General features: G+C 38.8%; 1 protein-coding gene across 2 annotated transcripts in view; it reads left to right on the top strand.

Moving 5' to 3' along the window:
* Positions 1 to 229: 229 nt before the first annotated feature.
* The window catches only part of PAK5 (p21 (RAC1) activated kinase 5), a 318,922-nt gene continuing 292,171 nt past the window's right edge, over positions 230 to 26,980 (top strand). Inside the window, exon 1 of one of the 2 annotated variants that reach the window (XM_045445306.1) lies at positions 230 to 417. The gene's annotated coding sequence lies outside the window, so the exon portion shown is untranslated. Of the gene's footprint in view, positions 418 to 18,249; positions 18,386 to 26,980 lie in introns of those variants that run through there. The other variant, XM_045445303.1, reaches the window with a different exon arrangement.

Here is a 26,980-nt window from a genome sequence, read left to right as displayed (position 1 = left end):
GAGGTCCTTGTGGCTTGGACCCACTCTGACCTGACCCTCCCCTAGCAATGGCCAGGTGCCAGCTTGCCCCCAGGAACGTTCCTGCAATCACACTGCTGCAGAGGCCCAGAGATTGTGGCTGGGTGCCAGCTTGCCCCAGAAAAAATTAATGGGATCAAGTAGCAGCAGAGGTTTAGGGATTATGGTAATCCACAACACACACACCTGGTGCCAGGTTTCACTGCACCCTGGTATCTTTATTGCAATACCAGCAATTGTGTTCTCCCAAGTCTGCTGAGACCTTTGCCTGTGGGGAGGCTGTATGGCTTCTAACAAAAGCCCTCTTAGCAGAACTGCTTTTCCCTGTGTGACCTGTGGACCCCTCGGACCTCACTGCCTGCTTCTAGGGGTTCACCCTTCCCACCAGAGCACTGCCAGGTATTGAGGTCCAGAATTTCTGACACTGCTCTCCCCTGTTTATATAGTCCTAATAGTATTGAAACCCTCTCTTGTCTCCTTTCTCCCTTACTTGTTCAGTCGGTTGTGGGTATTCCCTCTCTTTCTCTTTCTCTCTAACTACTTTCAGGGGAAGTGCTTTTACTGTACTCTCCCCCTTTCTCTGTCCTCTCTCCACAAATACAGCTCCCTACTCTCCATGGCTTCTCTCTCCCCAGTTTACCTCCCTGTGCTACACACCTGCCAAGTTCTGTGGTTCAAGTTATGCAGATTGTTGTGTTAATCCTCAGATCAATTTTCAAGGTTTGCAAAAATGGTTTGGTGCTGATCTAGCTGCATTTCAAGGATGAGAGAAGCAGAGAACTTCCATGCTGCTCCGCCATCTTGGCTCCTTCCTTGAATCATTTATTTTAAGAACATTTTTTTCAGTAGGATTGTTCTGTCAGATTCATGAAGCCCACTGCTATTAAAGCAAATCTTTTTTCCTACTAAATCAATTTAATGCATTACTTGCAAATATTTTTTTAAATGATTGTTTAGATGGGAGAACACACAGTAGAACTAGTAATGGAAAAATAATTGAAATTGCTTGTTTAAGAGAACAAGGAAATGCTGGAAAAGTCCTTTTCACAGTTACCAAAGACAGGAATGGCACACCATCTACTCTCCAGGATTCAGTTCTTATACCTTTCAACTAGAATTTCCATTTGGTTCTTCTTTTTTTTTTTTTTTAATAATTTCTATTTCTTAACTGATATTTTCTATTTTAGGCAACATTGTCATTGTACCTTCTTTTCCTGTTTAATCACGGTTTCTATTTGTTCTTGGAACATATTTATAGTGGCCATTTTGATGTCTTTGTTAGATTCAACATCTGGTTGCTCCCAAAAGTACTTTCAGTTGCTTGCTCTTTTTCCAGTTCATGGGTCATACACGCCTATTTCTTTGCATGTCTTGTAATATTTTGGAAATGTAGTCACTCTGGGTTCTTCTCCCCACCTCTACTCCCACCCTCCTCACTTCCAGGGCTTATTATTATTATTTGCTTATTTGTTTAGTGACTGGATGGAGAATTTTAGTGGAGTCTCTTCACACTGTGTGAAGCCTCTAATGATGCCCCTGTTGGTGGGGTGTGGGTGGGGGCTGTGGTGGGTAAGTCTATAGTCACCCTCAGAGCATAGTGATGTTCTCTTTGGCTGTTTCTTTAAATTGACCACACCCAGCTATTAAGAATCACTGATTTGGTGGCCAATCGCTCCATTGTTTACAACAATGTCCTAGGCTCTACAAAGTAATACCATCAAATTAGGCTCCTTTGAAAAGATAGTTACTAAATATTAGTGTTTTATATTTGTTCTGAGCCCAGGAGGGATTCTAGTTCTCTCTGGCAAACTACCTCTCCCAAGGTTGAATTTGTATTTCCAGTGAATCTACCAATCTCCTTCCAATTACCTTTCAGCACAACCTCCAACTGTTTTTGAGAGTACCCTGAGGTTTGAACGTCTCTATACTCTGCTGCAAGGAAGTCAGTTCCTTTGTGAAGACATAAGGAGCTGTTTTAAGGCCTACTTTGTCCCCCAGTCCACATCTGGGACTCTGGAGCTAAGGATGGGGACGGCAGCACGTATATTTTTGGAACTGAACCCCAGGTAAAAGGGAGAAGCAGATGTCTCGGGCCATCTCAGCCCACCTCTCCTGGCACAGAACCATGGCTGTGCAAGTCAAGGTATGGGACCTCAGCATTCCCAGAGGTGCTATGCCCAGGTAGAACCTGGAACCTCCTTCCCACCAATGGGAGCTGGCAGACCAGGGACACCCACCTCTTTGGTAAACTCTCCCAGAACTGAGTCTTAGCAACAAGTAGCTGGGGGTAGGGTGAGAAGCATTGAAATCTTGCCCCTCCCAGTAAGATAGGACTGAAGTAGGAAAGGGGCATAGAGGGCACCCTATGTTTTGGCTGCACTAGTCTAGAGTGAAGCTTTGTCCTACAGAACTAGAAGGCAAAGAGGGAATGGTCAGTCCAAATACCACAGACTCACTGTTCTTAATGAAATGTGGTAGATTTTCTTTTTTTTTTTTTAATTTTTTAAGTAGGCACCGTGCCCAGCATGGAGCCCAGAATAGGGCTCAAACTCATGACCCTGAGATCAAGAGTTGAGATCAAGAGTTGGATACTTAACCAACTGAGCCACCCAGGCACCTCCTTTGGTAGATTTTCTTAAACCGATATTTGTTTATTTGCTGTATTCCCTTACCATTTCTAGAAACTTTAAATGTCATATATATTTTTAATTTAAAAAATTATTATTATTATTATTATTATTATTATTATTTACCCTGGGGAGCACACCCACTGAGTTCCTCAGCTCCTCAACTGTCATGATGGAAAATAAATGCCCTTTATCTAATACTTTTGTCTGTAAATTCAACTTTGTCTGATATTAAGACTCATCTCTGATTCCCAATTTCATTTAGCATTAACTTTCTACTTTTGCCCACTTTTCTCTTTTTTGTTTTTTCTTTTTTTTGCTTTTCTACTTTAGATCTGTTTTGTATATTTTGCAGATTGGTGGATTTTGTTTCTTGATCCTAAGGTATGATCTTTTATTTTTAAAATTTCCTTTTTCTTTTATTTCTTTTTTAATTTTTTAAATATTTATTTATTTTTGAGAAATAAGGAGAGCCTGGGAGGGGCAGAGAGAGGGGAGCAAAGCATCCAAAGCAGGCTTGGTGCTAGCAGCAGAGAACCCGATGTGGGGCTTGAACACATGAAACATGAGATCATGACCTGAGCCGAAGTCAGAAGCTTAACCAACTGAGCCACCCAGATGCCCCTTTTTAAAAAGTTTTTAATGTTTATTTATTTTTGAAAAATTTCCTTTTTATTTTCAAAGCCTGGGACCATACCTAGTGTTCATTACATATCTGTGGAAGAAAGGTTTTTTCTTCTCCTCAGGCCTGGGTAGGGAGAGTCCTCCCAGGCCTCCTGGGAAAAGCTCCAGAATTTGCCAAAAACCTGTATCATTCCTGCCAGAAGCTGCTTTTAGAAGTCATTAAGATCAACTTCATTAAGAAAAAAAAAAAAACTTACTACCTTTGTTGACATAAAAATGACATACCACAAATTGCCTATGTCTAAAGGATATGCTTTGACAAGTTTTGACACATGCATACAACAGGAAACAATATCTACAATCAAGATGTACCCAGGGCACAAAGATCAATAGCACCTGAGGTCCGGGGATCCCACACAGACCAATTTGGCCACTTGCTGCTGACAAAATCTCAAGGCACAGAGGCTAGTGCTAGTGAAACAAAGGGAATTGATTTCAGTGAGGCCAACACTGAGATGACAGTGTCTCAAAGACTGTATTCAAAGTGCTGAAAATAGTTCTAAGTTCATATGAGGGAAATGTAGAATCAATGTTGGTGGGTACATGAAGGTGGGCAGAAAGGTCGGGTTGATCATTGTCTTGGTTTCAGTCTTGCTGGCATCAGGGCTTGATGGGGTGGTTTTGGTTGCCATTATGGGATGCTTTGTTGCCTGAGGTAAGAGACAACCTGGAAAGAAGAACTTAATCAGAAAGCACAGACTGAGGTCAAAGTGGAGGTGGTTGAAGTCCTTTTTTAAAGGTAGTTAACCATCATCCCCAAGAGTTTCCTGGTGCCCCTTGTGTTTCCTGTGTTCCTTCCCAAAGAAAGCATGGCCCCCGTTCTCATGCAGCTTGGGTTCTAGTGCTTCTTGTTTTTTGTTTAAAAAAATTTTTTGTAATGTTTATCTTTGAGAGAGAGGGAGAGACAGAGTTGGGGAGCAGAAGAGAGAGAGGGAAACAGAATCCAAAGCAGGCTCCAGGCTCTGAACTGTCAGCACAGCCCAACATGGTGCTTGAAACCATAAACCATGAGATCATGACCTGAACTGAAGTCGGACAATCAACTGACTGAGCCACCCAGGCACCCCATGGGTTCTAGTGCTTCTTGACCATGATGCCACATATATCTAACCCAACTGAAGAAAAACTTCATCAGAGACATAGCAGGCCCTTTGCTGTTTCATGATACAACTGCCTTATGCTCTTAGTCCAGTGACTTTTGTGGAGGATTTGGGATATATCTCCCAATGACCTTGTCTAGTACTGGGTAAAATAAATAATGGAATTGTTCAAATTAATTTTGGGAAAACCAAATCTCATGCAGGTGATCTTACTACTTATAGAGCTGCAACCCTTCACTCTTGTGACTCTTCCGTATTTTAACATTTCATATTCATCTATATGATTCTTTGAAAGAGAATTCTTTTATGGGAGTGAAGAGAGGAGGAGAATAACCTTGCTAGGTGCTACCAGCTGCTGACTCTACTTTTCTGAAGCCTCCAAAATAAATATATTTTAAAAACCTTCCAGAACATATTTACCAGAAGCATCATGGCTGGCTAAACTTGCCTAGTTGGGATAACAGATGTTAATTTGTTTACCAAGAATAAAGTAAGAATCTAAGTATATTTTTTATAGAGTGTCCAATTTGGAGGACACAAACATTTATTTAGCCCAAACAGACTTCGTGGTTTATTTTTATCTGAATATTTTACCTACTACATTTTATGCATGCTCAATTAATATGTTATAGGATACTTTTTTAAAAAGTAAAAGGAAATGTGTATAGTATCTCCATTGAATCAAAACTTGTCTGTTGTGCTTAATTAATTTCAAATCTTGATGGGAGTGAAGGAGAGAGCTAATATTTGAATTTAAGAGCACAGACACTGTCTGGGATTGAGTAACTACTGTGCCTATTGCTAGCTGCGTGATCTTCGGCAAAGTACTTAGCATCTCTGAGGGATGATTTCATCTTTAAAATGGAGATAAGGGATGGCCGGGTGGCTCAGCTGGTTAAGTACCTGACTTTTGATTTGGCTCAGGTTGTGATCTTCTGGTTCTTGAGATTGAGCCCTGCATGGAGCTCTGTGCTGAGCATGGAGCCTGCTTGGGAATTCTCTCTCTTTCTCTCTCTGTCTCTGTCTCTCTCTCAAAATAAATAAATAAACATTTTTTAAAAACTAAAATGAAGATAGTAAAATATACCTCACAGGGTAATATTAAGTGTGGCAATATATGTATAATACTTAAAACAGTGTCTGGACAATAAGTGCTATTTATGCTTATTATTCTGCAATGAAATAATACTACTTGAAATGAATGTTTTCCTTGATGTCATGATTCCAAAAGCAAACCAAGTGGTCATAAATGTGAATTTGATATTTAACTTTGAATATATGGACATTAAGATATGATTTTATAGTTTACATTATTCTTAAATATTTTTTGTCACTTTGGCACAAAATAATAGCTCTAAAAATGTTAAGCAGCAAAGGCAGAAAATAGCTCAAGACTATTTAGGGGAACCTCTCTCTGAGAATATTGAGTGAGAGGGGTACCTGGGTGGCTCAGTCGGTTGACCCTCCGACTCTTGATTTCAACCCAGGTCATGATTCCAGGGTTGTGGGATACAGGCCCACATCTGGCTCCATGCTGAGCATGGAATCTCTCACTCCCTCTGCCCCTCTTCTCCACTCACTTTCTCTTTCTAAAAAAAAAAGCGTGTATGTGTATATACATATGTATGTATATACACACACATACATATATACATATCTATGTATATATATATACATATATATGTATACACACACACACACACACATATATATAGTGAGAAAAACATATTCATTTTTCACCTCAATCTTCAGAACACTTGGTACTCAGGACAACTCAGTTTTGTGGTCAGAAGATTTTGCTTTAGGTGGATCTGGCTATTTTTCTTTGTATTTCTTATCCCAGTGCATATATGCAAAGGGCATTCTGTAATCATCTGTTAATTCAGTGGAAAACTAGTTCCCCTAGTTTTCCCCTACCATGTTTTTATGTTCCTTGATTCCCAGTACACTTGAAACCAATGTGGCCTTGAGTGAGCAAGTGAGAGGGGGAGGGGCCATGGCAGAGGATGTGGGGACAGTTGTGAGCATGAGCTTTCTACTTCCTGTGATGATTATGCCCTGGAAATGGTCCCCTAGCTCCTAAGGAATGGTACCAATAAATTACACTGATGGCCAAAACCACAGGTGCTCATTAATGTTTGTGTTCTTTCCTTTTTTTCTTTGGCCACAGCTGTGTTACATCTCCCAGCCTCTCTTTGGGCTAGCAGCCATCATGTGATGAATTCTGGCCAATGGCATGTGAGTAGAGGCCATGAGTGCCTCCTCTAGTACTGACCCATAAAATAACTGGGACTCCTGATACTGATCTTATTTTTCCCATCCACTGACTGAATTAGCAGACTTCCAGGATGTTGATGGGAGACATGCATGGAAAGATCCCTTCAGTAACTGATTAGGTGTCTGATCCATTTTAAATAATGCCATGGCCATATTGTGGCTATAAAGGAGACCCAACATAAGTCCACTGCTGGATAAATTATGGAAGAAGGCAAATTTTTTCTCTGATTCTCTATTCCTGCTTCAACACTCTCCTTCCTTTGATGAAAATAATTAACATTTGTTGAGTGCTTAACATATATCAGAGATTATGTTAATTTCCATACTAATTATAGGTGCTGTCTTATTTAATCTCCCCATCAACCTGATGCAGTGTAATCTGTTATTAATCTCATTTCACAATCGAGGGAAGGAAGTACAGAGAGGTTAAGTTACAGATCTCTAGGAATCAAGATTTAACTCCAGACATTCTCATCTCATCACTAAACTGTACAAATTCCCAATACTTTCTAGGTGTCCGGATTCCTCAGTTGTATAGAACCCTTTACAGAAGTTTTCCCAGATGACTCACCAAACACATAAATTTTCCTCTTTTTATGCCCTTCAGAACACCTTATCCTAGATTCCATCTCTTTAGTCATCTACTGTGCAAAGAAAGTAAATACATTGATTAAGATTTTACTGTTAGCTATTCACTATTTTAAAGGATCAGTATTAACTGCAATGGGCACAGAAAAATGTATAGGATTTGGTACTTGATTTCAAAGGGATTTCAGTTTCTTTATCAGCTTGCCACCCTACCCTGAATTGGAATCTAGAATGTTAGAAAGTCCTGGATGGGGTTTGGAGTATCCTTGTTCCATTATCCTGACATGTAATATAATCATATCCAAAGGTAGTAGAGACGTGTGTCCAACTAGACTGCATAAGTGGAGGGTCAGCAGTGACTAGAGTATCAAGGGCATATATGATGAAATAAAAGGGAATTAGAAAGCAGGAGGTGGGAGAACAAGAATCTCGGGGCAGAGGTAGGTGGGTCTGGCATAACTCCAAAACATGCTGTGCATGTGTATCATCTCCTAGTCTGTTTCTATCTATGTGATGGTCCTGGATCACTTCCAGGAGCCAGAACAGGCTGAAATATGAAGAGATGTCACATAATCATATAACTTGTGTATAGGGAAAAGCAATAAATACCGTGGGGTGGGGGTTCAGATAATATAGAGTGAGAGCTAAAAAGACAACTGGAAAGATTGTATGAAACGTTGTATGGTGTTGGGCTTTCCTGGACACACAGGAGTGGGAATGTGGATATTAGAGAAAGGGCAAAAGAGGCACCATAGGCAGTGGAACTTGCATAAGCAGAGGCATGGAGGTAGCAAAGTTCAAGATGTGCTAGAGGGAAAAAAGAAAGATGTGCTAGAGAAACAGCAAGTTGTTAAATTTTCAAGACCTTGTAAGCTGCACAAGGGGTAGCACCAAGAGATAAAGGCAAGAGATAAGCTACTCAGAGGAAGAGCTCCTAGGTGGCTGAGACCTTGAGGCTAGGTGATCTGGAGTGATAGTGGACCCTCTCCAAGCAGAATTCCCAAGTGAGAGAATTTAGGGAAGGAAGGAAAAGGGCTAAGGACAGAAGAAAGCTTTGGAAGAAACTACAACATATTAGAAAAAAAGACCAAGAGATGAACAGCTCTGAACGAGCAGAATGAAGACAGCAAAGGAAAATTTCAGCAAGTTTTGGGCTAGGAAGAAGATAAGTTGCAAAGTGCTGACTGGCACGCCCTCACTAAGCGATTAGTCATCGCCTATCAGGGGACTGGAGCTGTGCCACGGGCTGGGTATAGATGACACACCAGACTTCTTACATGCAGCTTCTTCTAAGGCAAGAGAGAGAGATTACAAATAAATGAGGAGGAGGACGTGGAGGTGTGGGCGGAGGTTATTGTCCAGAGAAGCACTTAGATGCTCAGAGGAGCAACATGAGGGAAAGAAGATGAGTTTTCAATCTAGGGGACACTGAAGAAGGTTTCCAATGAGGAGAATGAAGGAATGATGAGAAAAAGCTTAACATGCAGGAGGAGGCTAGGAAAAAACAACGGAGGGAGACGTGGGGGATGGTAGGAGGAGAGAGGCTTCGCGCAGAAAAAATGGTGGGTTAATCTGGAAATTCCTTTGGTGGAGAAAGTGAAAATGAGAGAAGCCAAAATCAGATGACTTTGAACTTAATGAAGTTGGGCATCAGGTTATCTTTGAAGAAGGAGGGGGTGAGTATGGGGAGAGTGGAATGTTTTGGCATAAGATCTGTGAGGAATGTCCACAAAGATTGTAATATATTTTAATCCATCAATCACAAAGTATTTATAGAGCATCTAATCTATGTCCAGTGGTATATTAGATATTATATTTTCACTTTTCCAAGTGCTGGTGGCTCCTGCCAACTTGGCAATATCAGCAAATGTTGTAAAATGTGTTCTCTAACCCATCATAGAAGTCACTAATAAAAATAAGGAGTAGTTTTGGATTTAGGTCCTTTAGGAACCCGGGTTGCTTTCTGTTTCCAGTTTAAGACTAGAGCATTGATAGCTCCATTTGAGCGTTTTTAAGTCAACATTATTTATAGTACTATTTCACTGTAACCTATATTTTGTATGCTCGACTATGAGTACATCTTAGCTTTTCATCACAACTTTCTGAGAATCATGTGTGGCTTTATACTTAATAAATTACCATTTTATAAAAAAGATAGTGGGGCTTGGATGACTCAGTTGATTGAGTGTCCGACTCTTGATATTGGCTCGGGTCGTGATCTCATAGTTCATGAAATGGAGCCCTGTGTAGGGTTCTGCTCTGACAGCATGGAGCCTGCTTGGAATTCTCTCTCTCACCCTCTCTCTCTCTCTCTCTAATCCTTTCCTACTCATGCTCTCTCTCTTTCTCTCTCTCAAAATAAATAAACTTAAAAAAAGGTAAAGTTACAGGTGTAGAGGGTTACAGAAAGTATGATTTTAACATGAAGTTCAAAAAATTTGTGGAATCAATGATTAACTCAAAATATGGCAATGAAAAATACCTGAGAAATGGGCCAGTAATCAAAAAAGACAAAAGCATCAAGATAGAGGAAAAGCACATTGAGAAATGCACTTTGAAATCTTAAAGTAGTGAATTCAAGGATGGTAGCCACTGTCCATGCTCCATTGGTTTTTCTTCAGCCTTCTTTCTGCCAATGCAATCTGATGTCTTATTGAGAAAGCCTGAGGCTTCCTCTGGCTTCCGGAGCATTATTGGCTAGAGCACAGGACAGGCTATAAATGTAATGAATTAACTCTGTAGGAGGATCCTTCAACCAATAATGGATAGAATTTGGCACTAAAATATTTCAGATTCCTCATCACCCAGATGCAACAATTCAGAGGCATGTTCTACCCATCTCTCAGAGGTACCCATCAGGAGAAGCCTCCTTAGTGCTAACCTGTTCATCAAGAAATGGATTCCTTTCCTCCCCTTTCTTATTTCCTTCTTCCTTACTCATGTTCCACATTTGCTTCCCCAAAACAATGACTTGCATTCAAGTTCTTGCTTCTGGTAGAATTGAGCCTAACATACAGAATGAAACCAAATTCCTCTGCAGAAGAGGAAAAAGTAGAATCCATCAACATAGACTCCATCTTCCCTGTAAATCTAGTCCACATCCAGTTAAACTTCTATCTACCCAATTCCCTAAAATAGAAACCTAAAAATTATCTTTAATAATTCCTCCTCCTCACATTATATTCAAATGATCAAGTTCTGTAGGTTTGCCTCATAAATATCTCTCAAATTGACTTCTTTCCATGTCAGTTTGTACAGCCTTCCTCCAATCCAGTCTCCATTCAGCTCTCCAGGATGAAATTCTCAAAGACAAGTTTGTTTTTTACATCCCACACACTGCTTATAACTCTTTCAATGGCTACCATAGACTGAATGTTTATACCCATCCCCCCCAATTCATATGTTAAATCCTAATGCCCAATATGCTAATATTTGGAAGTAGGGCCTTTGGAAGATGATTAGGTCATGAGGATGGAGTTCTCATGAATAGGATTCATGCCCTTATAACAGAGACCTCAGAGAGCTTCCTCACCCCTTCCACCATGTTAGGACACAGTGGGAAGATGGCTGTCTGTTTCTACTAGTAAGTGGGATCTTGCTAGACACCAAATCTGCCAGTGCCTTGATCTTGGGCTTCCCAGTTTCTATAACTATGAGAAATAATTTTCTGTTGTAGTTAAGACTCCCAGTTTATAATATTTTCTTATAGCAGTCTGAGCTGACTAAGGCAATGGCTTTTCATCTCTTTTGCATTACAGCCAGCACTCCTGCAAGTTTTTGCATGATCTGGACTCTCCCCCATACCCTACATCTCCTCTCTTACCTTAAGCCACACTCCTCTTGCTTTCAACTTTCCAGCCATCCAGACTTTCTCTCTCTTTTTTCTTTTTTTGAAGCTTTTATTTTAATTTCAGTTACTTAACATACAGTGTTATATTAGTTTCAGGTGTATAGTATATTGATTCAAGAATTCCATAAGGCGCCTGGGTGGCCCAGTTGGTAAGCGTCTGACTTCAGCTCAGGTCATGATCTCGCGGTTCATGAGTTCGAGCCCTGCATCAGGCTATGTGCTGACAGCTCAGAGCCTGGAGCCTGCTTCAGATTCTGGGTCTCCGTCTCTCTCTGCTCATCCCCCACTCACACTCTATCTCTCTCTCAAAAATAAACATTAAAAAAAATTAAAAAAAAGAAGAGTTCCATACAATACCTGGTGCTCATCACGACAAGTGCACTCCTTAATCCCCATCATCTATTTCACTTATCCTGCCATCTGGCCTTTCTTAACTTTGGTTCCTCCAAATTTCTTGCTCCCTTGCACCATGGGATGTTTGTAATTATGGTTTGGGCTTCTTAGAAAAATCCTTCTCTGTAATCTTCTCCTCACCTAAAAACCCCTTGCCTAGTTAGTGTCTATCCTTCTTCAGACCTCAGATACAGAGTAATTTTCTCTAAAACTTTCCAACATGCCTTGTTATGTTAAATCTATTATAGACTGTTCTAGATCTAAGTAATTCTATGCTCACTTTTCACTATTTTAGTTTTTACATTTATATCACTGGTTGTCTGATTAAATTTGGTCTTGTCTATACTGTTTATAATAGATTTTTTAAAATCACTTTTCTATTTCTAATTCCTAGCATAGTAATGTGTACCTAATAACCGCTCAATTTGGGAATGAATGAAAGAGGAGATGAGTCAGTGAATGTACGTGTGATAACTTTGCATTTATCACCATAGAAGTAGATATGTTGTTGTGGGAATAAGCAACATAAATTTTGAGGATGCAGAAAAGGACACATAGGAAGGAACCCTGAGTTAAGCTTCCATGTAGGAAAGGATTGCCCTTCTGCCCTAATAACAGAAAAATTACAGAACAGAAACGTGTAGTGAGTCAAATCTGCTTGCATCTCTGACTTTCTCCAGCAAAGTGATAACAGGGTATAAATAAAGCACATTAGTTAGTCCTGAGGATGATGACTACGGCAAATTAGAAGCCTGAGGGTGCACAGGATGTTCAGAGATGATTATTCTTATATGGATTACTAAAGCATCTTCAAGATGTCTTGCTTTCCCTTTCCCCCCTTCCTGAGAAGAGATCTCTCCTTATCATAAAGTTGTCCCCAATGTATGTTCTGAGAGTTGCTCAATATTAACAGAAGAACATTTTGTTAGTTTGGAGGCCTTTTTCTGGGAAGGAACCGGAGGAATTGAAACCATTTCCAAAGGCTTCACAATATTGAATGAACTGATAAGGATTCTTAATCTCTACAGGGTGGATAGAAGACCAGGGAGAACCTAATGTAAGGAAGAGAGACCCTAACAGTGGGTGGTCCAGAGAGATAAAACCATGGAAGGGACCAGCAAAAAAGTATGAATGAGGAAAACCACCTAATGCCTACCTCAGATGGACCCTGGAGGGACTGATTAGTGACTTGATGAGAAAAACTCTGTTTTTTACCAAACTTCAGCCTCTGTGTGTTTTTGTGAACACCTAATAATGGATTTGTTTTTTAATGCCATTATCCCATGTCTTTTTGTCCTTGAAATTTAGGGACAAAACCAAGGGCTACATGAATCTTTACAACTTTGTGGAATGAATGAATAAAACCAAATGTGGCCCTTGTAGAGCATGGAAAGGGAATTTCAAAAGAAAGGTTAAGGGTCTTGGTGAAGTGAATGGGGATTTGAAATGGACATAAGCTTCTGGGAAGAAGGAGACAGTGGATAAAGAGGTTCTTTCAGTAAGACTTGGAACTAATTTGGAGACCTCAGGAAAACCACAACAGACTGAAACCTGTTTGGTAAGTATAAATGTAAGGTGAAGATGGAAGTCAAGGAAATAAGAAGTGACTAATATTAAAGATGACTAATATTAAAGATGATGAAGACAAAAGCAGATGATAACAAGAGATCTAGTGAAGGAAAAAATATTGACTAGGTCCCGAACACTGCTGTAAATACAGATCTGGGGTCCGTGCTGATGAAGATTTGGGAAAGGAGATAATTGTGAATAGGTGAAACCAATTCAATTTAACATATGATATAATAACACATTAATATAGGCTATTAACACATTTTCTTAAGTTTATTTATTTACTTATTTATTTATGGGAGCAAGAGTGAGCAAGAGCAGGGGAAGGGCAGAGAGAAAGGGAGAGAGAGAATCCCAAGTAGTCTCTACACTGCCAATGGAGATCCCCAGCCAGGAGCTTGAACCCATGAACCACGAGAGCACCCTGAGCTGAAATCAAGAGCTGGGGGCTTAACCGACTGAGCCACCCTGATGCCCCATTAACACATGTTAATAAATGAGGACTAATGTACTGTACATTGTACAGTATGTATGAGAAAGTTTCTCATACAGTTGTATGAGAAAGTTTGTTTGCTTTATTTGGCATAACCCACTTAAGCAAAATGAATATTGTTGCTCATTAACATACATTTATTTTCAAGGTGCCTACAAATGAGCCTTTAATTAATTGCTCCAGAACCTTTTCAGATACTAGAATTGTGCTGACTGGTCTCTCCTTATTTTCCAAATTTAAAAAAGGAAAGCACTGAGAATATTTAAGTAACTTTCTCTCCTGATTTGGAGAGTGTGCAACCATAACAAATCTGGAGGTAAACCATAAGAAAAAAATGATCTTCCATATCTCCAGTACTGTTATTCTTACAAAGAACACCACCGGTGGGTTATGAGAGAGAGAGAACAGCTCACTGTCATGTGGTGTAACTCCATCTGTTGTCCTTTAGCGAATGTCCAGATGGATTCCATTTCTGGTCTCTGGAAAGGCAAGGCCAATCAATATAAAAAAGCTGCCTTTGATTATCCATCACAATCACCCAAGGAGAATCACAATTTTTTGGTTTCTACCCATCATCCTTGTCAAGAGGCTCACAGTTTTATTTTTACTCATGAAATCTGCTTCTGAATTTCTGAACAATAACAATGCCAACCGTCTGTTTTTCCTTGGGTTTCTTTCATATGGTGACCGGGAAGTCTGGCTTGAAAATGTCTCTCCTATTCCTTGTCAATATCTTTCACTCAGTTTTCTGAGGAACGATGTTTACTTTCAGGAAGTATGGGGCTTTAAAAGGCTTATCATATTATTACAGCTTAAAGATACCTCAGATTCAGGAGTGAAATAAATGGCTTGAATTGGAATACCACTCTGATGAGAAATGAGACCTGTTGAAGCACATTCATGTTTGAAAAACTTCCCCCATATGCTCATTGTACTTACGTCATCTCTTTTTCACATGGATTAAGTTGTGTGACCGTTTTTGTAACATTGCCGGTATCAAAAAGAAAGGACTCCATGGGTGCCTGGGTGGGTCATTCCATTAAGAGGCTGACTCTTGATTTTTGCTCAGGACATGATCTCACAGTTCCTGAGTTCAAGCCCCGCATTGGGCTCTACGCTAACAGTGCAGATCCTGCTTGGGATTCTTCCTCTCTCTCTCTGTCCCTCCCCTACTTGCACTCTCTTCTGTCTCTCAAAATAAATAAATAAATAAACTTAAAAAAAAGTAAAGGACTCCTTGTAGGATCCTAATTTACACACCCACACCAACCACCCACCCCCTCTCTCCTTGGAATAGGTCCATCCTGTTTGAATACTATATTTTGATTTACATATATATTTTTTTAAGTTGATAAGATTTTGACCCAAGTATAAATTCAGAAGGGTCTAAGGAAAATACTGGTTTTCTCTTAAGCCTAAATAATCACTGCTTTAAGCTGAAACTTTCTGGTAGAAGTTACTTATGTTTTAAATTTTTAAAAATTCACATTTCCTGTTTTTGAATTTGTGAGGAGAGAGTGAGAGTTGTCCCAAATATCTCTTTCCCCATTTCTTCAGTAGTAAAGCTTCCATTTCAGCTGGGCATGTGGCCACTTGGAATAAAGATCGTTTTCCCAGCCTCCCTTGCAACTAGTTCTGGTCATATGGCCAAGTTCTTGGCAATGGGATCTAAGCAGAGGTAGGATGTGCAACTTCTAGGAAGTGCATTGCATCTCTTCCATAATACTTCCCATTTCTTTAGGCAGCAGTAAGAGACTGGGGTAACTGGAGTGGCAGCTGCCATGTAGACAGTAAGATGACTTTGAGAATAGAAGCCATGCTCAACAGGGCAGCAAGATAACAATAGCTCGGGTCTCTCACATCATGGAGCACCACTTTAACCCTGGATGGACTGACTTCTTGGATCAGACTTTTTGGATGTGAGGTCAAAATAAATTGCTATTCTTATATCCTTATTATTTTGGTGCTCTCACTCATAGCCTATTATATATATATATATATATATATATATATATATATATATATATATGTGTGTGTGTGTGTAAGTGGAGACTGTCCTACTAATAAAAGATTCTAGCAGATGCCATTTCCAACTAAGATCCAAGTACTGATATGTATAATTGCAATGGAAATTTTTAAGAAAAAGCATTATGTAGTCAATATCTTTTCAAATGAAGAAAAGACGAAAAGAAAATGAAATTTTGTGCATAATTATTTTATCCTTTATGATTTATTTTATTTTACAAGTTCCTTTTTAGTATTCCAGCTAATGAAATTGAACTTCTATAACTCAGCACCAAAAAATCTGACTTCCAACTGCCAATACCTGTGATTTTTTTTTTCCTGAGTGCTTGATCTAGCAACAGAACTGTCTCTTTCTCTTTCTGAGGATGGACAGGCTGGATTTGTTGGGAGAATTAACACACATACCCCTAACTCAGAGGCAGCTCGAATGACTGAAAGGAGACCATTTATAAATATACCAGGTGCTTTGTCCTACCAGGTAGATTCACTCAAAGGCATTTGTTCTATGCTGGTCCCTAGAGTTCCCCACCAGGATTAAGATCTGGTTATCCAGAGCAGTAACCTGCTTGATAGCATACCCTTTATTGGCTGCCTGCTTTTCTCTGCCTCTACTCTTCTACCAGTGTTTTCTGGATTCACATCCTAAATAAACGATTGCACATACATCCTTATCTCAGGGTCTGCTTCTAGGGTGCTGGAGCAAAGACATAATATTTGCATATTGTGTGAGTGGCTGTAAAAACATTTATGGCCAAGGGAATGAAATAAACAGGGACATGACATAAATTGCAAAGTAGACCTGGAGTATCTTTCATCTTTCTTTCTTTTTCAGTCCTCAGTGGGAGAACAGAGCAAGGCTTTACAACAACCCTAAAAAAAAGACTGATTAGTAAAAAAAAATGTGCTTGGAAAATAGAACCCTAAAACACTGGGTAGAGTATATTCCCATATCCTTTAAATAATTCAGATGAATTGGCTCAGGGTGAAAGCAAGCTACATTAATTTCTTTCAGAAGAGTGTAAACAGGAATCATTACGCTTATTATTTCCCCCCAATATCTACAAAGTGCCCAAATACATAGCAGTTAATTAATAAATATTTGTCGAGTAAAAATGTGGTAGAGAGGGAATTGGAGTAAAGTTAGATCAGTTGATCAACTACTCTACTAGGGATAGAAGGGCATACCACAGAGTCAGAGAAGATACATATTAGCAATACATAGCCAATGAAGGACTCCAATCCAGAGTATGCAGAATATTATAAATCAAATATAAAAGCACAACCCCACAGAAAAAAAAATAGTGAGGAAGTTCTTCATGTGTTATATCTAATTGGTTAATAAACATGTGACAATGTGCTCAACTCTATTAGTCACCAGAATGATGCAAATTAAAACCATTATGCCATACCATATCTTCTCACTAGATTGGTTTAAAGTGAAAAGAGAGATAATGCCAAGTATTGGCGAAGATGTAGAGCAGTTGGGATTCTAATACACTGCTGCTGGATGGAGAAATTGGTACAACCGGTTTGGAAAAGTTCTCTGGTGATATTTACTGAAGCTCAACACACACATTCGCAATGATGCAACATCTCCACCCCTGCATATATAACTAACTGAAGTGCACACACGTGTTCACAAAAGGCATGTATCAAAATACACATAGCAACAATACTGATAACCCCAAATTTAGAACAACCCAGATGTCTGTCTACTGAGGCATGAAAACATAGGTTGTGGTATAGTCAATGGATTATCATTCTACAGCAATCAAAATGAGTGAACTATAATTGCAAACACTACATGCATGAGTCTCACAAACAGAATATTTGGATGAAAGAAGCCAGATATAAAAGAAAACAGACTGTATGATACCAAACATACATAGTTCAAAAACAGGCAAAATTACCTTATGCTATTAAAAGTTGGTATGGTAGTTATTCTTGGGAGACATACTGAATTTAAGGGGCAAGAGAGGGACTTCTGAGGTGTTAGTTGTCTCAGTGTTCCCAAGACCATCCGCTAGTTTGGAAATCTACTGGAAGGACTAATATGATTCAGCATAAAGTTAGTGTCATGGCTTAAGATTTATTCCAGCAAAGGATACAGTGAAGGAATAACAGACAAAGTATATACACAGTAAAACCTAGGATTGTAAGTAACTTGTTCTGCAAGTGTTCCACAAGATGAGCAAACATTTCTAATAAATTTTAACTTGATAAATGAGCGATGTCTTGTAATACGAATACTATATGAGGCTGAATGTCACATGATCACAACTGAGCCAATTGTTCTTCTCTCTTTCTCTCTCCCTCCCTCTCTCTCTCTCTCTCTTGCTGCAGGATTGTGGGTGATCGTCACCCATGCTCAGATGCTTGGTCTCAGACCGCGGTGTTTGGCAGAAATCAGTGATTTTCAGAACACTGGAAGGTGCCCACAACTGGCACCAGTGTATTTTTTGTCACTTCAAAGCACCTATGGACATTTTTTGCTTTTCCTTACAAGAGTAAGCTTAGGAATTCTTTGCTTCATTCTAGGTCAGGCTGTCTGCAGATAGAGACCCTTTCCTCTTCTGCCTTATTGCCAGTTACATTAAATGCAGCATATGACAAGAGTTTATTAATACTTCTCTGTAGTCAACATCCATGTGAGCATGTACAATGGCCCCCATGCGGAAAAAGGTTGAAAAGAAAGGCGGTAAGAAGAAGGAGATGATTACAGTGGACGTTAAGAAGGGAATCATCAAGAAGTACGAACGAGGTATGCAAGTGGCTGAAATTGCAAGATTTTATAAGAAGTCCACGTCTGCATCTCGTCTGCAGAGGAGGAGGAGAAAGAGGCAGAGGAATCCCTCACTTCAAATGAGATTAGGGAGATGTGTAAAATGTGGGAAACAAGTGCAAACTTTGTGGAAAAGCACCACCCGAATAAGGCTGTAGCAGTATGAGCAATGAATCTGTCGAACAATGCAATGCCACATTACTGTGAAATCCTCAAAAGGAGGCAAAAACAAGTGTCATTGGATAGATACCTTGTTAAATCTGCATGAAAAGAAAAAGATTCCTTTGAGCCAATAGATAGCAGTGATTCCGTTAGTGATAGTGAAAGTCATCCTACATAACAACCCTCTTCTCTTTTGTCTCCCTCACACCAGCCATGAAGGTTTTCAAAGATAAGTGCAGGTTAATTTGTTTATGTTTCTTTATATTTTATATTTTCTTTATTATTTTGTATTATATTACAGTAATTGTCATCATTTTTATATGAATATTTTTGGATTGTGGAACAAATCATCTGAGTTTCCATTATTTTTTTATTTTTTAAAAAATGTTTATTTGTTTTTGACAGAGAGAGAGAGAGAGAGAGAGAGATCATGAGTGGGGGAGGGGCAGAGAGAGAGGGAGACACAGAATGTGAAACAGGCTCTGAGCTGTCAGCACAGAGCCCAACCCGGGGCTTTAACTCACCGACAGTGAGATCATGACCTGAAGTCAGACGCTCAACCGACTGAGCCACCCAGGGCCCCTGAGTTTCCATTATTTCTAATGGGGAAATTTGCTTTGATATACAAGTGTTTTGAATTACAAGCATGTTTCCAGAATGAATTATGCAAACCAAGGTTTTACTGTATAGGCAAAGGCTAGAAGAGGTCAAATGCACACTTTCTTGTATGCCCCCTGTAGGGAATGCATAGGTGTATCTTCTTTTCCAGTTGGGAATTGCAAAGATATGTGTGAGATTCTCATGCCTAAGAAAGTTGACTTGTATCTTGGAGTGCAAAGTTCTTAAATAGAATTGGTCACATCTCTGCCAAATGGTGTAAACCCCAAACCAGGCCCTGGGTGCACATCATCATGATCCTTGATGTTTACTTTAAACATGCTGGTAATCTGGTTCATCCTGACTGAATGCTTTGGGCATGTAGACTAATATCTTTACCTAGTCAGTATGTGAACATTCCAGGAATTTAGTCTCCAGAGTTGACCAAAGGTCATTACCATGGCTTTAGAGATAAACAAGAACTGAATAAAATAGACCTGCTTCATTAACTCCTTCTGCTCATTGGTAACGTTATCTTTCTTGCTGTGGGAACTGATCATACGGGTATGTTTAGTTTGTACATATGTATGCATATTGTACTTCAAACATTAAAAAAAAATTAGTCCATAACCATCAGTTAGAGCTTGTTTGAGAAAATAAATACTTCTTTTCCATGTTCATGCAAGATTACTGAAACTCTGGGAAGCTACCAAAACAACATTAGAAAACCATTGAATACCAAATACAAGAGTAACTCTAAATCTAAGAATTATTGAAGTAGATATAGAGATAATGAGGAAGTGAATTAAATACATGAGGTTGAGTTTCAGAATATGTATAAGTAGGTATGTGTAGTAATTTTGCAAAATAAAATATTGTATTTCATGTTTTGATTATTCTCCAATGTGTTTGAAGTGGTCAAAATAACTAAATTACAAACAAATTTTTGTTTCAGATACTCATGTGTGTGGGAAATTAATTGATTGTATAATCTGTTAAAAATTACCAAAAATGGGTTTTCAAATGTTTACTTAGTATGTTTTTCATTTTAAAATTAAGTATTGATATATATGTGTAGTAGATCTGAATTATGGTTCCATTATGGTTTATTAATTATACGACTTCAGGCAAACCTTCTAAACTTTATCTGCCTTATCTATGCAATAAAGGGGGGCAAGATCTTCAATGATATAGTCTATGGGATTCTTCTAGCAGTACAAGTCAGTAAGTTACTGTTTCAATACCATTGACTAATCCAACAAATGCTTTGTGTATCTATGACCAAGGCACCAGGTTAATTGATGTGGGAAAATGAAATGCTGGAAAACAAAGGATTGCTGTTTCCAAGGAGTTCAGTTGATGAGCAGAGCATACACATAACACACCTCCCAGCAATGGGATGAGGCAGGAGTGAGACTGGGGAATCAAGAAAGAACCTATGGAATCAGGTAGCACCTGAAAAGGCACTTTTATGGGCCAGTAGATTCCAATTTAAAAAGAAAGAGTAAGCAGCTTGTGTCTGGGGAACATTTAACGGATTCTATTGTGAAAATGCTCAGTTGAAAAGAAACCAGTCTGTTCTTGTTGGTCTAAGGATTAAGAAATGCATATGGACAAATGGGGCAGTAAAGAAAGATTGGTACTAAATCATGAAAGGCCTTAACTTCCATGAAATGAAATTTGTAGGCAAAGAGGACTAGGAAGGCTTTTAGGATGAGAAAGAATGTCATTAGCTCTCATTTTAGATCCATGATACCCCAATGTCACAGGTTGGTTTCTCCAAGAAGCAGACTCAGACTCTGAGACAGAGATTAGTGTTTGGGATGTGTATTAAGGAGACAATATGTAAGGACAGAAAGGAGGGAAGCAAGAGTGGGCAGAGAAACAAGGTGAGAGTAATGGAGACCCAACAGTAGCCCTGGCCAACCCCAGAGGGAGCTCTAAAGCTAGAGTGGCCCATCAGAGTTGTTCAGGTCTTGATATCTCCACATTAGTCTGTCATTGCAAGTGGGCAGCCTAACGGGGACTGTGACCTTTCTGTAGTTGAGCCCATCCCTGAACGTGCTTAGTATTGAAAATCATCTGCCAACCATACTTCCGGGGGCTTCCTTGAATGGGGAGCTGGATGGCACATCATGCATCCACTCCATCACATTTGTGCTTTATAACCAATCACTCAGGGGCCTGTAGAGACCCATGTTTCACTCTGAATTGGTAGATATGGAATAAAACCAGACAGTTTTGTTTTGTTTTATTTTTTCATTCCCTTTCATTTCATTTCATTTTTGTTTTTGAGAGAGAGAGTGAGAGAGAGAGAGAGAGTGCAGGAGAGTGGGAGTGAGGCAGAGGGAGAGGGAGAGAGAGAATCTTACGCAGGCTCCACACCCAGTGCAGAGCTGATATGGAGCTGGATCACAGGATTGTGAGATCATGACCTGAGCGGAAATCAAGAACCAGGTGCTTGGGGCACCTGGGTGACTCAGTAGATTGAGTGTCTGACTCTTGATTTCCGTTTAGGTCATGATCTCACGATTCATGGGTTTGAGCCCAGGAGTTGCTTGCAATCCTGTCTTTCTCTCTCTGCCCCTTCCCCACTGGCTCCCTATCTCTCTCTCAAAATAAATAAGCATTAAAAAAAAAAGTTATATGCTAAATCGACTGAGCCACCCAGGCACCTCAACACTTTTATTTTAAATAAACTTCCTTGATGATTTTGATGCACAGAAATTTGATCATTATTCTTTTAGAAATTCATTCAAAACCCTTGAGTAAAGACTGGACCAGGTCTAAGTCCTTTGCTTGTAGGGCATCACTCCTGTCTCAAGTATCTTTCTTTGCTACTCATGACAACTCTATGAGGGAAGCAGAACTCACATCTGTAAGTTCTGTGTTTTGCAGGTAAGGAAACTGGTTTAGAAAGCTTCAGTGACATACCCAAGGTCAAACAGCTGTTAAATATTACTGAGGCTCATACTTGTCCATTTTGCTTTAAGCTTCCCCTGCCCCCCCTTATCTTTTCTCGCTATCACCCTCTCTCATACATTTAAAATTTACTTGTGTATTAGTCATATTGTTCTTAAAACGAAATGAATGCCCTCATTATCCTTAGAAATTTTTCTAATGTTATATTAGTGGTCCTTCTCATGAAAATAAAAGCTTGTCCCTGTCATGGTAATAATAGATTTCCCCCTACAGTTTATCCGGCATAGACAGTCACATGGTGCTGACTTTGATCTTGGCAATAGCTTTTCCTTTAACTCACAATACCAGATACTGAAAAGAAGCTGCAACGCTCTCTCATCTGTTTGCTCTGAATAAATCCCTCCTAGATCCTTACAAGACAGTCAGGTTTTCCAGAAAAAGGAAAGCCTATTAAATTCCCCTCCTAGAGGCAACTGAAGCTTTATGTGGCATCAGTGAGGATGTATTTTAAATAAAAAAGCAAGTTAAAATGAAGGTGAGGTGGTTTTAAGGGGCAAAGAACCTGCTTGTTTGTTTGTTTGTTTGTTTTTGTTTTTGGTATTAGCATGTGGTACCTCCTTCAAATCTCTGATCTACTCTCTGATCCTATCTAGACCACTAGGTCACTGCAAAGCAAAGAGCGGTGGCCAATAATCCCTCCAAAAGAATCCATGCTGCTCTCCAGGCTGACAGCTTTGCTAAATGACAGGGAGCTGTAATCTTTCAGCACCCAGGCATGGCCCAGGGACCATGACTAAGTTGTTGTAGATATGCTTCTGGTGGATGAGGTTGTACGCTATTTTCCACCCTTCAACCTCAATATTAAACAATGGCTTATAAAGGCATTAAGGGATAGTCTTTACATTGTGGTGTTGATGATGATGTTTGTCTTACAGAAAAAAAAAGTGGCGTTGATATTCATCGGCATGCTGGGATTTTAGTAAGATAGAAGCAATTATGCACACTTGTGTATGAGCAATTTACACAAGCAAAGCCCTTAATTGCTTGGCTGGCAAGCCTTCTACTTTCTGAGTATATATAATATATAAGCAGTGAATATTTTAATTTTCAAAATCTGGCGTCTCGTTTAGAATTCTTAAGCTTGTTCTGGAGCGAAATTCAACCTAAATCATTCAAAGGGATTTTATACAAATTTTGCTGAAATCCATGACCTTAAAGGTACACGGGTTTCCCTTTCAGAAAGAGGATAGCGCTCACTAAATTGAGTAGAGTAATTTACTGTTGCTTAAGGCCACTGGCACTTACAGCTCAATCCCACAGAACTTCAGCTGTACTTTTTCACCAATAAAAATCCATCTTTTCTCCACTGACTTATAATGCCACCATTATTATAAGTGAAATTCTCATATAGATTTGTGTTTATTTCTGGACTCTTCTGTTGCTGTTCATGTATTTCATGTGCAGATATCAAAATATTTTTATTTCTGTTTCCTTCAGGCCAGAAAAAAAAGGACCTCTATGAGTATTTGTCAGTGTAGATGCCTCTGTCCTCATGGAATCATGTTCCATTTGCCTTCTCCAGCACCGTTCCGGCTCTTCCTCATATCATCTCTCCAGTTACTCATCTTCTTTTGTAGCCACTTGGTCCATCTACTGCTTTCACAGTGTGTTTGCCTGAGTTCCATTCTTTGACCACTCCCACTCAATATAGTGTTCTCAACTGTATTGTGTTGAGATCTGGCATTGAATTGACACCCCAAATGGTATGCCATCCATCCTTCCTTTCTGAGCCTCATATTTGCTCTTCTTACTGACCTCTTGATATGAGTCCTGGAGGGTTCTCAGCCCTTTCAATCTCAATCCATTAAAAAAGTTGAGCCACATGGCCTCCGCTCCAAACCCATTCTTTGTTTTGCACTAACTATCTCAGCCAATAGCACCACCATCCAGGAAGTTATCCTAGTCAATTGCCTGGAAATCATTTTGATTCCTTTTTACCCCATATCACCTACATCCATTTGGATACAACATCCTTCTGCTTCTACCTTTTTAGTGTTTATTTAATCTCTTTCCTTTTTTCCCTCTCCTACTTCCACTGCCGTTTTTGAGCCTTTGATACTTCCTCTCAGAAGCTACACAAATAGCTCCCTACAGAGTCTGGCTCTATTCCAAGGTATTGCTGGGAGAACCATATTTTATTTTATTTTATTTTATTTTATTTTATTTTATTTTATTTTATTTTATTGCTTAAAAAAATTATTATGTTTATTTATTTTTGAGAGAGAGAGAGACAGTGTGTGAGTAGGGGAGGGGCACAGAGAGAGGGAGACATAGAATCCGAAGCAGGCTCTAGGGTCTGAGCTATCAGCACAGAGCCTGACTCGGGGCTGGAACTCATCAACCGTGAGATCATGACCCGAGCCAAAGTCAGATACTTAACCAACTGACCCACCCAGGTGCCTGGGGAAAATGGTGTTTTAAAGATGCAAACATAATTAGGTCATCTGTTTTGTTTCATTTTGTTTTTATTGTGGTAAAATATACACAACATAAAACCAGTTTAATCATTTTTAAGTGTACAGTTCAGTGGCATTAAGTATACTTATCTTCTTTTGCATCCATAACCAGTATCCACATCTGGACCTTTTTTCTTACCCCACATAGGAATAACTACCTGTCCCATTCCTTACATTAGCTCTGCTAAATACTATTCTACTTCTGTCTCTGTGAATTTAGCTGTTGTATATACCTCATTTAAGTGGAACCACACACTATTTGTCCTTTTGTGTCAAATGTCTTCATTCAACATTTGCATAATGTCTTCAAAGTTCATCCATATTGTAGCGTGCATGTATCCACATTTCATTCCTTTTCAAAGGAAAATATTCTATTGTGAGTATATATCATATTAGTTTTTCCATTCATCTGTCAGTGGATGTTTTGTTTTTCACCTCTTGACTATAAACCATGCTGTTGTGATTATTGATGTAAAAATATCTGTTTAAGTCCCTGTTTTCAATTATTTGGGTGTAGATCCAGAAGTGGAATTGCAGGATTCTATGGTAATTCTATGTTCAATTTTCTTAAGAACTGCCATACTATTTTCCACAGTGGCTGAACCATTTTATATTTCCATCAGCAGTGCACAAGGTTCCCAATTTCTCCATGTCCTTGCCAACATATGTTCTCTGTATTTTTTATACACACATGAAATTATTTATTTATTTATTTATTGCCATCCTAATGGGTGTGAGATACAATCTCACTCAGGTTTTGATTTGCATTTCCCTGACTGAGATAATGAGCTTCTTTTCATGTACTTATTGGCCATTGTATATCTTTTTTGGACATATATCTATTCAAGTATTCCTATGTTGTCTTGTAAAAGTTTTATAGCTTTTAGCTCTTATATTTACCTTTTTGACCCATTTTAATTTAATTTCTGTATATGGTGGAAGGTAAGCATCCAACTTGATTCTTTTGTAAGTAGATATCCAGTTTCTCCAACACCATTTGAAAAGACTGTTCTTTCCCCCTTACATGATCTTGGCATCTATGTCAAAAAGCATTTGACCATATATGTGAGGGTTTATTTCCAGGTTCTCTATTCTATTCCATTGGTCTTTATATCGGTCTTTATGCCAGTGCCACACTCTTTTGGTTACTGAAACTTTGTAGGAAGTTTTGAAATCAGGAAGTGTGAGTCCTCCAGCTTTGTTCTTCTTTTTAAAGATTGTTTTGACTGTTTGGGTCCTCTGAGATTCCATATGAAATTTAGGATAAATTTTAGCATAGTTTTCATACCAGGGTAACACTGGCTTCATAAAATAAGTTAGGGATTGCTTTCTACTCTTCTATTTTCTAAAGGAGATTGTGTGAAAGAGGTGTTAACTCTTCTCTTATATTTGGTAGTTTCTCCAATGAAACCATCTGGATCTGGAGATTTCTTTCAGGAGAGCTTTTTAATTATGAATTCAATTTTTGTTAATGGTTATATTCATAAAATATTGATTTTTTTGAAAACTATTCTGATTATGTATTTCATCTTAGTTGAGTTTTTGGTAGTGTGTGGTTCTGAGATATTGTCCATTTCTTTTAAGTTGTTGAATTTATGAACATAAAGATGTTCAAAGCATTTGTTTATTATCCTTTTAATGGTTGTAGAATCTGTAGTTACATCTCTTCTTTCATTCATGATACTGGTGATTTGTGTTCTCTCTTTGCTTTTGTCTAAATGAATCATTTTAATCCAGGTTGATTTTAAATATCTATTTTCATTCAATTTGTATATTCTGTAATGTTTTACTGTATCACAAAAGGTATTATATTTTGAAATTTTTTGAAAAGAATGATGACTTATTTTTGAAATACATACATTCATTATTAAAAATTTCAAGCAATTCTGGGGTGCCTGGGTGGCTCAGTCAGCTGACCATTGGACTCTTGATTTCAGCTTAGGTCATGATTCCGGGATTATGAGATTGAGTCCTGAGTTGGGCTTCGTGCTGAGCAGGGAGCCTTCTTGGCATCTCATTCTCAATCTCTTTCTATCTCTCCCTCGACCCTGCTTGAGTGTTTGCTCTCTAAAATAATTCTTTTTAAAAAGCAAAAAAAAAAAAAAAAAAAAAAAAAAAAATTCAAGCAATTCTAAAAAATGTAAAAAAGACAGTAAACAATCAACCAATCTATCAGAAATATTCCTTGGTTTATAATATTCCACAAATCTTCCTATAGAGAGAGGAATAGAAGTGTAAAGTTATAATTAAAATAAACGAAAAGGCATGATTTTTCATATATGGGTGGTACCATACGTGTAATTTTAAAACTAAATTATATTTAACCTTACTAAAATTAAATTTAAAAATAAAAGGAAAAAAGCTAAGATGTTCCTGC

This window comes from Leopardus geoffroyi, chromosome A3 (genome assembly GCF_018350155.1).
Source record: "Leopardus geoffroyi isolate Oge1 chromosome A3, O.geoffroyi_Oge1_pat1.0, whole genome shotgun sequence".
Lineage (NCBI taxonomy): Eukaryota > Metazoa > Chordata > Mammalia > Carnivora > Felidae > Leopardus > Leopardus geoffroyi.
This window is presented reverse-complemented; position numbering and strand designations above follow the sequence as displayed.